We start from the raw sequence: 15,107 nt of genomic DNA, 5'->3' as shown, positions 1-15,107 counted from the left end.
CTTTAACTACGACCACACTTATACCTTGTGGCTAGGCTAGAAATAGAATCGCACTTATACCCTGTGGAGTGGGCTAGAATACCACATTTATACCTGTAGAGTAGGCCATAATACCGTACTTATACCCTGTGGAGTGGGCCAGAATACCACACTTATACCCTGTGGTGGGCCATAATTGACAATGCATAACCTCCAATTGGCAGGGTCTAGAATATAGTCAGGCTGAGAGTTCCAAATCTGATGCACATCAAAATTCTTTTTGTAACATAATAGATATATTATAATCCAATCTAAATATGTATATACGATGTAAGAATAGTAAATATAACAATAGTCCGAAAAATATTATTCTAATTCACATATCTATTTTTCATTCAAATCATCATGTCGTAAAATCATAAATCACATATAAATTTATTAACAATTTATTTGATGCAAAAATAATATTATATAAATGAAGAGTTTAGAAAAGGCAGTCCATTACTTACATCGAATGCGATCTACAACAAATCCAATTAATCTCACAAATCCCTCGCGGAACCTAATATCCAAAAATCATATTTTTTTTAAAATTTATCACAATATATATATAAAACTTAAATCTTAACATCCTTTTTGGGCCGACCATGCAGAAGTGCCCGACATCCCGAGATCAAGACCCTTCACCGAGGTCAATCTATCATCACCATGAACAGTGAGAGGAGATTCAACATGAGAGAGAAAGAAAAAGAGAGGGAGGAGAAAGAGGAGAGAGGAGAGAGATAAACCCCTCTTTTCTTCTCCAAAACAGGGGATCCGTGACCCCCCTTCCTTCCTTCCTTCCTTCTTGGCCAAACACAGAGGCGGCCGTGGTGGCCAGCCTTGACGGCGGCAGGAGGCAGCTGAGCAAACCCACCACCCTCGGCGGCTGGCGGCGGCGGTCAAAGCCAGTGGTGGAGCACTCGGGACAAATAGAGCTCCTGTTTTTGAAGCAAGCTCCGGCGATTGGCTGGCTCCAAAACCGCTATAAACCATGGCTAAGTATCAAAAGAGGAGGAGAGGAAAGTTAGGAGCCCTTACCTCAGCCTCGACGAAGGTTCCGGCGGCAATGGAAGGAGAGGACCACCCGGATCAAAGAAGATCGGCTTTAACAGCTCCCTCTCTCTCTCTCTCGGGCGGCTGCACGAGGAAGAAGATTGCCCACACTAGGAGGGGACATGGGGTCTGGCGGCTCTTCTTCGGATGGCCTCACAAGAGGAGGAAGAAGCCCTAGAAAAACTAGGGGATCCGGCTTCTTCGGGATGGCTCCCTTCATCCCGCGCCCTCATGTGCAACACGTGAGGCCGAAAACTTGGGGCTGGGCCGGTCAAGTAGACCGGGCCCAGTTCCAGGGTCTTACAATACTATAATGCTTGCAAGAAGTCACGAAAATATCTTTCTGTAACTCTCAATGTGGAAAAATGGAACTTCACTATTTTAAACTCTACATAAGAAGAATCGACTCCAGGAACACCTAGAATCGATCCTTGAACACTCGCAGGCAAAGACAATAAATTTCAACTTAGGCTATCTCGAGAAGCTAACCCATGAAATATAACTAGTCGACCCTGGCACACTAATATAGACTGATTTATTGGGGTGCTGTGCATGCCGCAGAAATCAGATCCATAGCGAAAGAAGTACGCACGGCTTCCGTTCATCGCATGAACATATTTTAACCATTCATAGATAGATTAGGATTAATTGCATTAGATTAGAAGATCAGATCTTCACCTTGTGCGGGTAGATGATCACCGCAAACAATGATCGTGGTAATGTGGAAAGGCTCACTTGAAGCCGCACACACGTCCGGCCTCTATGGGTATCCACACGAGGTAGAGGGTCAATTCAAGCTTTGAATCTCCCCGGGGTGCTAGCTCTCTTGCAAAGATAGCTTTTGATGGCTAAAGTCCTCTCTTTTAAATCAACTCTTTGATTATCCTTATGAGAGAAAGAAGAAGAATAAGGGAGAAGAAGAGCCACACGTCTCTTCCTTTCCTTTTCTTCTTTTGCTTGTGGTTGGAAGAAGGAATAAGGTTAGAGAAGGGTCGCCAACACCTCCCTTTTTTTCTTGTTCCTTGCGGCTGAAAAGAAGGGGATTCACTAGGGCTTGGGGAGGCCAACCCCTATCCCTCTTTTCTTAGGTGTGTGGAGCTCCTAAAAATTAGGAGCTCCCAAGTTTATGTCTAAGGAGGAAGGCGTACGCCCCTCCCTTTGTGCTGCCACAAGAGAACTAAGGAGAGATGGGGCGCACGCCCCTCCTCTTGTGTGCACTCTTCCTTTCCAAAAAGGATTAGGTGGCCCAATCCTTATCCATAAGAGTCCTAATCTGATTAGGACCCAATAGATCATGACTCAATTGAACGCTTCAATCCTAATCTAACTACAAGTTATCTTGTTTATTAGATCAAAATAATTAGGACTCTAGGAGTCCTAATCCAATTAGTACTCATATAATTTTAGTCCTAATCCAATTAAGACTTTAGAAATTCTACTCCAAGTAAGACTCTAATAATTTAAAGTTCTAATCTAATTAGGACTCTAGGAGTCCTACTCCAAGTAGGACTCTTGAACCTTATCTAATAAGATCAAGCTCAATTAATTAAGTCTAATTGATTCAATTAAATTGCAATCCAATTGCAATTATTTTCTTCTTCAACTCACTAACTCTTAGTGGGTTAAACCAATTATCAATCAACTTGACAATTATGAACTATTGTGATTCCAAATCACAATTCAACTATCGATCGATTAATACTTCTAATATGTGTGATCCCATAGATTATATTTGTTGGAAATCTGTATCCTAAAAATCAATCGTCAGCCTATTGATGATTAAACCTCCCAAAAGCACAAAAGAAGCTATTTAAAGCAAAAGAGAGAGAAGAAGAGCATCTGAGTGTATCCCAAAGCTTCCTCTCCAACTGTGTGCTGCCTCAGTGATCCTCTACCTAGTGCGAAATCAAAAGAGGGTCAAGTAAAGGAGAAGTCGAGTTCTTTCATCTACAAACCTTGTTGAGGGTTTCTTCTCTTTAGTCTATTTGTTTATATTATTATATCTGCTTATTTGAGAAGTTTGTATTTATTTTAAACTCCTATTCTAATATCTTGTAACTTGATTCAATCAAGGGATTGAATCAAGGGGTTAAGGTTTGTTGGTGAGCCAGTAAAAACCAACATTGTAGGTTGTAGTTGGTAATCCGGAATAAACCAACCTGGATTGGATTGTGAGCCCGTAAAAACAATCGGGTTGGTTCTAGTCGGTGAGCCTATGAAAACCGACCGAGTTCGTTGTGATCTCATGAAAACAATAAGTTAGGTTGTGAGCTTGTAAAACAACCGGCTGTAATCTAAGGGATTACAGTGAAATTCTCGAGAGGTCTTGGGAAGTGGATGTAGGGTGCTGGGGTGTACGGAACCACTATACATCTTTGTGTTTGTATTGCCTTATCTCTTGTGTTTCATGCCTTACATTCATGCTTGATTGTGTGATAGCTTCAGTTTTATTTTCTATTGATTTATATGTGATTGTTAGAGCTTGCCTAGCTTCCACTGCATTCATACCATTCACATAGATTAAAATTGATCATACAACTATAAGTTAATTTTAGATCAATTACATCTTAAGTGTACTTGGATGTCATGAATCTTGTTTGATTAACTAAGGATTATTCTAAGGGGAGGCTACTGGTAGTATCCAAGGAAATACCCAACTAGTCTTATTGTAGCCACACAAGGCGCCACACAAAGGAAGGCTATTAGTAGTATCTAGTGTGCTTGCTGGCTACAAGAGATAGGAATCAAGCTTTAATCGAAAAGCCTTAAAATAAAAGAAAGAATTGATCTGATTTAATTTTAATTAGAAAACCCAATTCACCCCCTTCTTGGATTGTCATCTTGGGCAACAAGTGGTATTTAGAGCCTCGTGCTCTAGTATTGATTGTTGATCTAGCAATCAAGAGACAAAGATCACGACAACTCAAATAGATAGTTTTCTAGGAGAGGAACAATTAATTGATAGACCCCCACTATTTAATGGCATAAACTACACGCATTAGAAAGCACGCATGCGCATTTTCATTCAAGCACATGACTATGATTTATGGAGTATCATAGTCAATGGGCTACACGCAAACCCTAATCATGATAAAAAAATGGATCAACAAAAATGCTAAAGCTATGAATATTCTATATTGTGCATTAGATGATAGTGAACTTAATATCATATCTTTTTGCATAACTGCTAAGAAAATCTAGAATATGCTTGAAGTTAAATATGAATACACTAATATTTTTAGTAAATCTGAAACTAGCTATGAAGAAGAGGAGCAGCAAACTGAAATTGAAAATCTATGCTTTGTGGCACATGAAGATAAGGTATGTACTAGAACACAAAGTAATTTCTCATTCAAAGATGAAGTACATGCTGAAACTCAATCTGATTTACATTTGTTGAACTTCATGATGCTTTTATAAACTATACTTAGAATATAAGAAGCTTAGATTAAAGAATAAAAAGCTAAATCAGAAAAATCTATCCCTTGCTGAAAGCCATGATATAATTCAGAAAAATAATGAATTGCTTTTAGAAGACAATGAAAGTTTAACTAAAGAAGTTAACAAATTTAAGCCTATAGTTGAAAAGTTTACTATCAGCTCTGAAAAATTGAACTTAATGATAAATAATCAAAGAGCTGAATTTGAAAAGGTTGGATTAGGATATCAACCTTGGTACACAAAAAAATTTCTTAATAACATATATGTTAAATCCTCCACTGGTCATCCTAAAACAATTTTTCAAAAATCTGATGAACCTAATGAACAAAAATAGAAAATTAAAAATTCATCATCTACTTATGTTAAATCTATGTTTGTTAAATTTAACAAGAGTATGCAAAAATACATTTCTTGTAATCCTAAAATCTACAAACTAATAAACAAAATAGTTATCAAAAGAATATGGGTTCCAAAAAGAACAATTATGGCTAACCTGCAAGAATCTAAAAGAGCTTGAGTTCCTAAGTTGAAACCTAATTATTTTTAGCAGGTGTATCCAGCTACCCAAGATTCCGATGAAAGATGTTATCCGGATAATGGGTGCTCTAGACACGTGTTAAAAAATGAAACTTAAAATGTAATTAAGAAGAGTGACTAAAATAGAAGAAATAATGAAATTAGTAATTCTTGCATCCTCTCATACTGAAATTATTTTATTAGTTGATTAAAACATAACTTGCAAGTACTAATTATTTTTGCGATATAAGTAATATTTTTGGTATAAAAAGAAAATATATCCAAATCACTCCATCTTTCTATATTATGCTTTACTTATTGATAGATAATTTGGTTAATAAATTCTTCTAGAATAACTCTATGAATCTCTATATGCTTGATTGAGAGTTTTTATCCATGATATTATCTTTTATTGATCATAGACATAAGAATGTGTACTTGGTATATTTTTAAATATATGCATTATGAATACCAAGATTAAAGAAACTAGTTTTGGCATATAAAATCAACTTATACTAGTATGGACTTAATCTCAAAAGACCTTGTTATTGGGTTACTTATATTAATTTCTGCAAGGCCAAAGTTTGCTATGCATGTCATTTAGGAAAATAAACTAGAATCATTTCTAAATCTGAAAACATTGTTTCTACCACATAGTCTTTGAAAATTCTCCATAAGAACTTCTTGATTTTGTAATTATGGATGATTTCTCAAAGCTAACGTTGGTTTTGTTCTTGGTACTTAAATTAAAATATTTTCTGTATTGGCACAAACTTACAAAAGGTTTCAAATGAAAAATATTTGCAAATTGTGAAAATAAAGAAGTATCATGGCACAGTTTTTTGAAAACCAATTTCTTGTTAAATTTTGCACAGAAAATAATATTGAATACAATTGTTTCTGCCCTAAGAATATCATTGCATATTGGGTTTATAAAAAGTAAAAATAGAACCTTTGAAGAAATGTGATGGACAATGCTATGTGATAATAATTTGCCAAATTGATTCTGATTATAGCTATCATCACAGCTTGTTATATTATAAGGTTTCTAATAGAACCTTTTTTTTTGAAAATCCCTTATGAACTCATGAAAAATAGAAAATAAAATGTTGCATACTTTCATGTTTTTCAGTTATACATGTTATGCTCTCAATAATGAAAAATATGCCAAATCTGATAAGAATGTTTACCTTTGGATATTACTCATTAAATAAGCATATTGAGTATTCAAATAAATAGAACTCTAATTATAGAAGAATTTATTCATATTATTCTTGATGAAACTAATAATCCTTCATCAAGAAAGGACATAGATGTTATTGTTGATGCAGGTGAGCTTAATAAAGAAATTAGGGCCTTAATGCTAAAGAATTGCTCTGGAGAGGATCAATTTCCACAAGGTAAATATATTGAATGTAAGCAATTCAACATCCTTAAGGTATAATCATTTAATGATCATTCTCAAGACACTAAAATAAGATCTTATGTTAAGTATATAGTTAATCTTTTTGCTTGCATATAACAATCTGAATCTAAAAGACATTAAGAAGAATGAACAAGATGATAATTGGTTAAGATAAAGTAATTCATTTGAGAGGGATAAAATTTTGAAATCTTGTTGAAAAATCTAAAAACTTATTTATAATTGAAACAAAAATTGAGTTTTTTAGAAATTTACTTAATGAAGAAAAATTGGTGGTTACTAAAAGATTCAAAAAAATATAAAATAGATCTTGATGAAATCCTTGCATGATTAGAAGCCAAAAAGATCACCATTTTTATTTGACTGTTTTATGAGCCTTGTATTTTGTCAAATGAATGTGTAGAATGTACTTTTGTATGGTTATATTTATAAAGAAGTTCTATGTAAAAATAACCACCTATATTTGAAAAACATTCATTACAAACATGATAAAGCACCATTTGATTTAGAACAAGCACCAAGAGCATGATATGAAAGTTTAAGTAACTTTTTGATAGAAAGTAATATTGATAAAACTATGTATCAAAAAATTTTGATATCGTAATTGTTCAAGCATATATTGATGACATTATTTGTGGTGCTACTAATGAAGCTTTATATGAAGTTTTTACTAAGCTCATGTAAGGTGAGTTCGAAATGAGTAAAATGGATGAACTAACTTTTCTCTCGAACTTCAAACTAAGACAAACAAGAAAAGGAATCTTCATTGGCCAAAGTAAGTTCACAAAAATATTCTTATAGAAGTTTGGCATGAAGAAAGGTATGTCTTGATGAGAGCACAAAAGTGCGATCTACATGCTGCTTAAATTAGTATTATTACTAACATATAACGATAAAATTGCTAAGTTAATATTATATTTTTGTTTGGCACAGGTTAGTATAAATTAAAATTATAATGCGTATTTAGTATAGATTGGGTCTAGAAAGATGCACAACTCAGGCCGCGCACGCTCAACTTTGCCATGGTATGATCGAACTCACCATTCGTCAAGTGCACTTGCACTCGAGCGACACATGGCAACTATCCGGAGGCAACGCACAATGGAACATCCAAGGGCCTACATTCATCAAGCGGAGAAGATCCAAAGGACAAAAGGGGTCACAGCAGCCGATGAGAGCATAAAAGTGTGATCTAAGTACCAATTAACTTAGCCTAATGCTAGCAAAATAATGATAAATAATAGGTGTTAGCATTTGCAGGATTAATATTTTATCCTTAGCACTTATTATAATTTATATCATTATTTTGTATGAATTCATCTAAAAAGGACGCATCTTCCTAACTGCATAACAAAGTCCATGACTCTTCTTCCGCGCACCCGAGCAACTTCCCAAATTCTGCAATTAGATCTCCCAGCTTCCTCCATCATCCCAGAGCGTCCACCTCTTCAGGGTTCTCGCCCATCCGAGCCAAGGTTCCTGCTTACATTCTCCCGTTTCCGCGAGTGAGCCACGGCATTCATCAGCTTCTCCCATGTTCCAAGCCTTCCGCGATCAGCCTCGTGTCCGAGATTTCAGCATTCACCCGTGACCTGCGCCCATCTCACGCTCCTCCCAGCCATCCATCTCGTCCGCAGCGTCGCACCCGATCAACGCTCCTGTGCCCGTGATCGTCTCCAGCCTCCTCCACAGCACCAGCGATCAACGCCCCTTTCTTCCGGACCTGCATCAGACTCCCCAGCCACCTGTGTGATCACCGCCTCCTTCACAGCGTCCGTGTGCAGCCTATCCTCCTGCGAGCCACCCGTGAAGCCCCCAGCATCCCGCTGATCTCGCCTGCAGCCATTCATGACCATCTCGGCGACCCCCCCAATAGTACGCGATCAGTTTCCTTCTGGGCATCTTGCAGATCGGCGACTCGTCGCAGCGTCGATCCCACGCAAGTCCAGCCTCTTCATCCGCCCGCGATCACTCCCAGCTGTCCGTGATGATTTTGTGCATCCTCTTCTTCCGCGAGCCATTCCCGGATCTGCACCTGCTCCTCTTCCGCCCATCTCACGCCCCATTCGCCCGTGATCCCAGCTCCCGCATCAAGCTCCCAGCATCCTGATCCGCCCGAGATGCAGCCCTTCCGTCGAGTGCAAAGAGGGGGATTGAATGCCAACTATAAAGCTCTCTCGGTTGGGAGAGGCAGGGGATCGAAAAAAAAAGAAAACAAGGGAGCCGGGCCGCCTGCTGGGGTTGAAAAAAAAAAGAGAAGAAGGAAACAGGGGATGCCCTGTTTCCGAAAAGAAAAAGAAAAAAAAATAGAGAGAGGAGTAACAGGGGAGAGTCTTTCATGTTGAAGGCTGGCTAATCCTTTAGGTGAAGGATGATGGAGGAACCCTTGATGTATTGCTATCTTTGAAGTAAATTCTAAACCTATAATTCTTATAGATTTATATTTTCAATATGTTATGGATTCTTGCATAATTATTTTGTAGATAGTTCTTTAATGGTTTATGTTGATCGACATGTGGACCGCTTTAGTATTTGATTTATCGTTGATGTAATAGGCACAATAAATGCTTAGAAATAGAGTTCATATGTCCCTAAAATATATCCCATGCTTTGATCTATCCTACATTTATATCTTTAATCAAGAATCGAAGAATTTATTTCTTGAATGCAAGATTATCAAGGAGGATTCCAGATCCCTACTCCATCTTAATCTATCCATACTTTGATTCTCTGTGTACTGATTTGTTTTCTATTTGCAAAACATCATCTTAATCAACAAATTAACTGAATTAATTAATCTGAGATTACGCTAATAATCCATAGATCGTTTCCTGAGGAATCGACCTCGGACTTCCGAGTTATACTACTTGTGCGATTCTCCTGCACTTGGGAGAACAGTTTTTTCGAAAGCACCAAGTTTTTGGCGCCGTTGCCGGGAACGGCTGAGTTATTAGTATAATTTTAGATTTAATTTTTACCTTAGTAGTTAGTATTTTTCTTTTGAAAAAAAAAATTAAATTACATCTTTACTACTATTTTTAATTCCCTGCACAGTTTGCATCAAACTCTGATATCATAGAAAGTATCCGTCTGATTGGACTCAAATTTGGTCAGCTGGTGCAAGACATAATTTTCAATAATCTGAACGGTCTGATTGAGACCATTAGATTAATACAAAACCTTGCTACTTTCTGTTTTGAATTTTCTGCATTTAATTTTTTTTAGAATCAGAATTTCATTGTTATCATATCTCATTAACCCTTGTTGCTAATTGAAAATAATAATAAAAAAAAACTTTAAGAGAAGAACAAGGGTGATTATTCAAAAAAAAAGAAAGGAAAAACCTAAAATTTCAAATTTCAAATTTCAAATTTTAGAATTCAAATTTCAAACTTCAACTCATAAATTTTTTTTTAAAAAAAAATAAATAATTTGCTTGATCACCTATTCAATGAAATTTAATGCCATGTCATAAAATATTTTAAAAAAAAATCTTTTGATTGTTGCATATAGTATAAGGCATCAGCATAAAATATTCTAAGGGCTGAACCCATTTAAAAAGATAAGGTCGGGATTTCATCACTCGTCCTTAGCCCAAAAATCACCTCAGTGCATAAATATCCTAAGCTTAACTAAAATCAACTAGAAGTTGGCCCCTAAGGACATTCGAGCTCAATAGGACGAAGACCACCAAAAGTTGCACCAATTTCGCTCTGTGGCTTAGTTGATGTCTAGGCAAGCTTTGTCTCTATAAGGAAGACAGTTCATCTGTTCGAGGCAAGTGGGTTTTAAGTGGGACCTTTGCGAACGCATCGTGACCCCTCCACTTACCTGGGAGCTTACCTGGTCAACTCGGTTCATTAGACCGGATTGGAGGCTTAGGTGCCCTCTTCAAACCAGTTAGGAGCTGTCTAGAAATTTAAGAAAAATATTAGGAATTGAGGTGTAATGTTTTGTTGCATGTTTGATTGTGAATAGATTTTTGTATTAGGGTGTCGTTTTAGGGTATCTTTAGTGGGTACTTATATTTAAAAAAAATAAAAAAAAGAGAGGGAATTATTTTGCATGCTAAAGTGGAATAGGGACGACACCGATCGATTAAGTCGTACAACTTTAGATCATCCCTTAGGACATACCCCTAAAATTTCTTCGCAATATCTCACACCTTGTGAGATGGCTGATTTAAATGAAGATGCGGGGAGTCACCACGATCGAGAACGTGAACCCCATGTTATGACCCTAAGACAATACCTACAACCGGCTAGGACTAGTCAGCCTTCATGCATAATTTTTCCTGATAATGTAGGACATTTTGACATCAAACCCGGGGTAATTCAATTGCTGCCCAAGTTCCACGGGTTAGAGTCCGAGAGTCCGTATCTTCATTTAAAGGATTTTGAAGAATTGAGTATTACATTTAGAGTGCCAAACGTCACCGAGGATGTCCTCAAGCTGACATTGTTTCCTTTTTCTGTAAAGGATAAGGCCAAAACATGGCTAAACTCTTTGCGACCTAGATCAATAAGAACTTGGCAAGATATGCAGAGAGAATTTTTAAAGAAGTTCTACCCCACACAAAGGACCAACTTTTTGAAAAGACATATCAGCAATTTCCAACAAAAAGATAATGAAACATTTTATGAATGTTGGGAAAGATTTAAAGACCTTCTTCTCTCATGCCCTCATCACAGATTCGAAACTTGGAGAACCATTAGCTTCTTTAATGAAGGTTTATCTCCACAGTTGAAACAGTTTGTAGAGACCATGTGCAATGGTAGATTTTTAGAAAAACACCCTGATGAGGCGTGGGAGTATTTGGATTCCCTTGCTGAGACTGCCCAACTTTGGGATAACGGGGATAGAAACAACAAGTCTTTGCCTAAGCCTACTAGCTCTGTACAGGGAGGCCTTTACAACCTCAGAACTGAGGATGATCTTCACGCTAAAATGGCAGCCCTCACTAGGAAGGTAGAAGAAATTGAGCTTAGGAAGGTTGAGCCTGTCAAGACTATAGAGCTTAGAAACGAGTGTTGTGGTATCTGCGATATGTCGGGTCATACTACTACAGATTGTCCCACCATACCAGCATTCAAAGAAGTCTTGCACGATCAAACAAATGCTATGAACTCCTACCAAAAGCCTTATAACGATCCATACTCGAATACCTATAACCCTGGTTGGAAGAATCATCCAAATTTTAGGTGGAGAAATGATCATCCTCAACAGTCACACCATTCAGTTTCTCCACCTGCACATCCTACTTTTGCATCACCACCCTCTCAAAAGCCAAATATCGAGGATACCTTGCAATCCATACAAACTTTTCTACAAGGTCAAGCTAATATCAATGCTCAAAATACTCGAAATTTTGAAGACATAAGGAACCAATTGTCAATGTTGACTACCGTCCTAAGTACCCAAAAGAAGGGTAAGCTTCCAGCTCAACCCCAACCTAACCCACAAGTGCACGGTAGTAATAATACGGCTCCTTCTAGTTCGCATACAGAACATGCAAAGAGCATCATGACTTTGCGTAATGAAAAAGTCATTAATCAGACCGTCCCATTGAGACCGCAGGTCACTTCTAATTCTGATGCTCCCAAAGCCGATGAAAGGGACAAAGAAAAAATTGAGGTCCCAACTTCTACCGAGAAAGTAGAATGTCCTTTTCCTCCATCTTTTCCACAACGGTTAAAGCCGTTGCAAAAGCTCGAACCTAATTCTAAAATTCTTGAGCTTTTTAAGCAAGTAAAGATCAACATACCTCTTCTTGATGCAATCAAACAAGTACCCTCATATGCCAAATTTTTGAAGGACTTGTGTACTGTTAAGCGCCGATTAAATGTTAAGAAGAAGGCATTTTTAACAGAAAATGTGAGTGCTATTTTGCAGCACAACATTCTTCCTAAATATAAAGATCCAGGTTGCCCAACCATCTCATGCATCATAGGTGACTTTAGGATAGAGCGAGCATTGTTAGATTTAGGGGCGAGTGTGAATTTGTTGCCATATTCTGTATATGAGCAACTTGGTTTAGGTGAGTTGAAGCCAACCTCCGTCACTTTGCAATTAGCTGACAGGTCAGTTAAAATTCCAAGGAGGATTATCGAGGATGTATTAGTCCAAGTAGACAAGTTCTACTTTCCTGTCGATTTTATTGTATTGGACACACATCCGGCTTCGAACTCACAGTCTCAGATTCCGGTCATTTTAGGATGTCCATTCCTTGCAACTTCTAATGCATTGATTAATTGTAGGAATGGCGTCATGAAGCTTTCTTTTGATAACATGACCTTAGAACTGAACATTTTTAATGTGTACAAACAACCCAATGATCCCGAAGAGAGTAAGGAGGTTGATTGGGTTGAAACCATCGTAGAAGAATATTTGTTAGCTAAAGCAATTAATGACTCATCCAATGATAGCTTAATTGATTGGTGTCCTAATGGAACTGATGATGATGATTTGTCAGTCACACCTATTGTGGATAATCTGGATATCAAGATGGTCAATGGGTGGATACCAAAAGTAGGAGAATTTGAGAGGTTGTTGCCTCGAGAGGTGAAAATAGTACCATCCCATGAGCAAGCACCCAAACTCGAATTGAAACCCTTACCAAAAGAACTTAAGTATGCTTTTCTTGGACCCGATGACACTTTTCCTGTAATCATCTCGTCTGGACTTGATCATACTCAGGAAAAAAAATTAGTTGGTGTTCTAAAGAATCATAAAGGAGCCTTAGGGTGGTCTATTGCAGACTTGAAGGGGATTAGCCTCTTAATCTGTACGCATCGGATATATTTGGAGGACAATGCCAAAACCACAAGGCAAATGCAACAAAGGTTAAATCCTACGATGAGAGATGTGGTTAAGGCAGAAGTCCTCAAGTTGCTTGACGTGGGTATTATTTATCCAATTTTCGACAGCAAGTGGGTAAGCCCTACTCAAGTCGTTCCTAAGAAGTCGGGTTTGACGGTAGTAGAAAATGAACAAGGTGAACTAGTTCCAACTCGTGTCCCGACGAGTTGGTGCATGTGTGTTGACTACCAAAAGCTGAATTTGGTCACACGAAAGGATCACTTTCCTCTACCCTTCCTAGACCAAGTATTGGAGAGGGTTGCAGGGCATGATTTCTATTGTTTTCTCGATGGCTATTCGGGATATTATCAAATTAAAATCTCACCAGAAGATCAAGAGAAGACCACCTTCACTTATCCTTTTGGCACATTTGCTTTCCGACGAATGCCATTTGGGTTGTGTAATGCACCTGCAACATTCCAAAGATGCATGCTCAGCATCTTTAAAGACATGAACGAGAAATTTTTGGAAGTGTTCATGGACGACTTCTCCATTTTTGGCGACACATTTGATGATTGCCTGTCACATTTACAAGCCGTCTTAGCTCGAAGTATAGAAAAGAATTTGATACTGAATTGGGAGAAATGTCACTTCATGGTGCCAAAGGGAATTGTCCTAGGACATATTGTTTCATCGAAAGGCATGGAAGTAGATAGAGCTAAGATTGATTTAATTGCTAAGCTACCTGCACCCAAGACGGTTAGAGATGTTAGATCATTTTTGGGTCACGCCGGATTTTATAGGAGGTTCATCAAGGACTTTAGTGTCATAACTCGATCATTATGTAACCTCCTGTCCCTTGATACACCATTCAATTAGACTGAAACCTGTCAGGAGGCATTCGAAAAGTTAAAGTCTATGCTTAGCACTGCACCCATCGTACGACCACCTGATTGGTCATTACCTTTTGAGATTATGTGCGACGCTAGCTACTATGCGATAGGAGCCGTCCTAGGACAACGCAAGGATAATAAGCCATATGTCATTTACTATGCAAGTAAAACCTTAAATGATGCTCAAATGAATTACACCACCACCGAGAAGGAATTGCTTGCAGTAGTATTTGCCTTAGATAAATTTCGCTCTTATATCCTTGGTGCTCCTATTGTTATCTTCACAGACCATGCAGCATTAAAATATTTGCTGGATAAGAAAGAGGCCAAACCACGCTTAATACGATGGATACTTCTTCTCCAAGAATTTGACATCACTATTAAAGAGAATGTGGTTGCTGACCATTTATCACGGCTAGTTTTTCATGATTCAGTGCCACAGTTTCCCATCAAGGACTCATTTCCTGAAGAGCAGTTGTTTGCACTTTCTAGTATGCCATGGTATGCAGATATTGTAAATTTTCTTGTTACAAGCCGGATGCCAGAACATTGGGGGTCGACAAATAGAAAAATTTTCTTGCGCGAAGTAAAGAATTATTACTATGACGAACCCTATTTATTTAAATATTGTAACGATCAAATCTTTAGACGATGCATACCGGATCATGATATACAAAGCGTACTTTCTTTCTGCCACACTGATGCTTGCGGTGGACACTTTGCCTCTAAGAAAACTGTTGCAAAGGTCTTGCAATGTGGTTTCTATTGGCCTACTATGTTCAAAGATGCCCACGAGTTCTGCAGGACATGTGATTCATGTCAACGTATTGGAAGTCTAACTCGTAGGCAAATGATGCCTCTTCAACCCATTACTATTATCGAAATTTTCGATTGTTGAGGCATCGATTTTATGGGCCCATTCCCACCATCTTTTGGATATGAGTACATTTTAGTTGGTGTTG

General features: G+C 37.8%; 1 non-coding gene across 1 annotated transcript; it reads right to left on the bottom strand.

Moving 5' to 3' along the window:
* Positions 1 to 11,039: 11,039 nt before the first annotated feature.
* LOC120109420 lies at positions 11,040 to 11,148 on the bottom strand. The gene has a single exon (XR_005510305.1). It is a non-coding gene; the product is annotated as a small nucleolar RNA R71 (small nucleolar RNA).
* Between the last annotated feature and the right edge of the window lie 3,959 nt (positions 11,149 to 15,107).

Source organism: Phoenix dactylifera, unplaced genomic scaffold (assembly GCF_009389715.1).
Source record: "Phoenix dactylifera cultivar Barhee BC4 unplaced genomic scaffold, palm_55x_up_171113_PBpolish2nd_filt_p 002161F, whole genome shotgun sequence".
NCBI lineage: Eukaryota > Viridiplantae > Streptophyta > Magnoliopsida > Arecales > Arecaceae > Phoenix > Phoenix dactylifera.
This window is presented reverse-complemented; position numbering and strand designations above follow the sequence as displayed.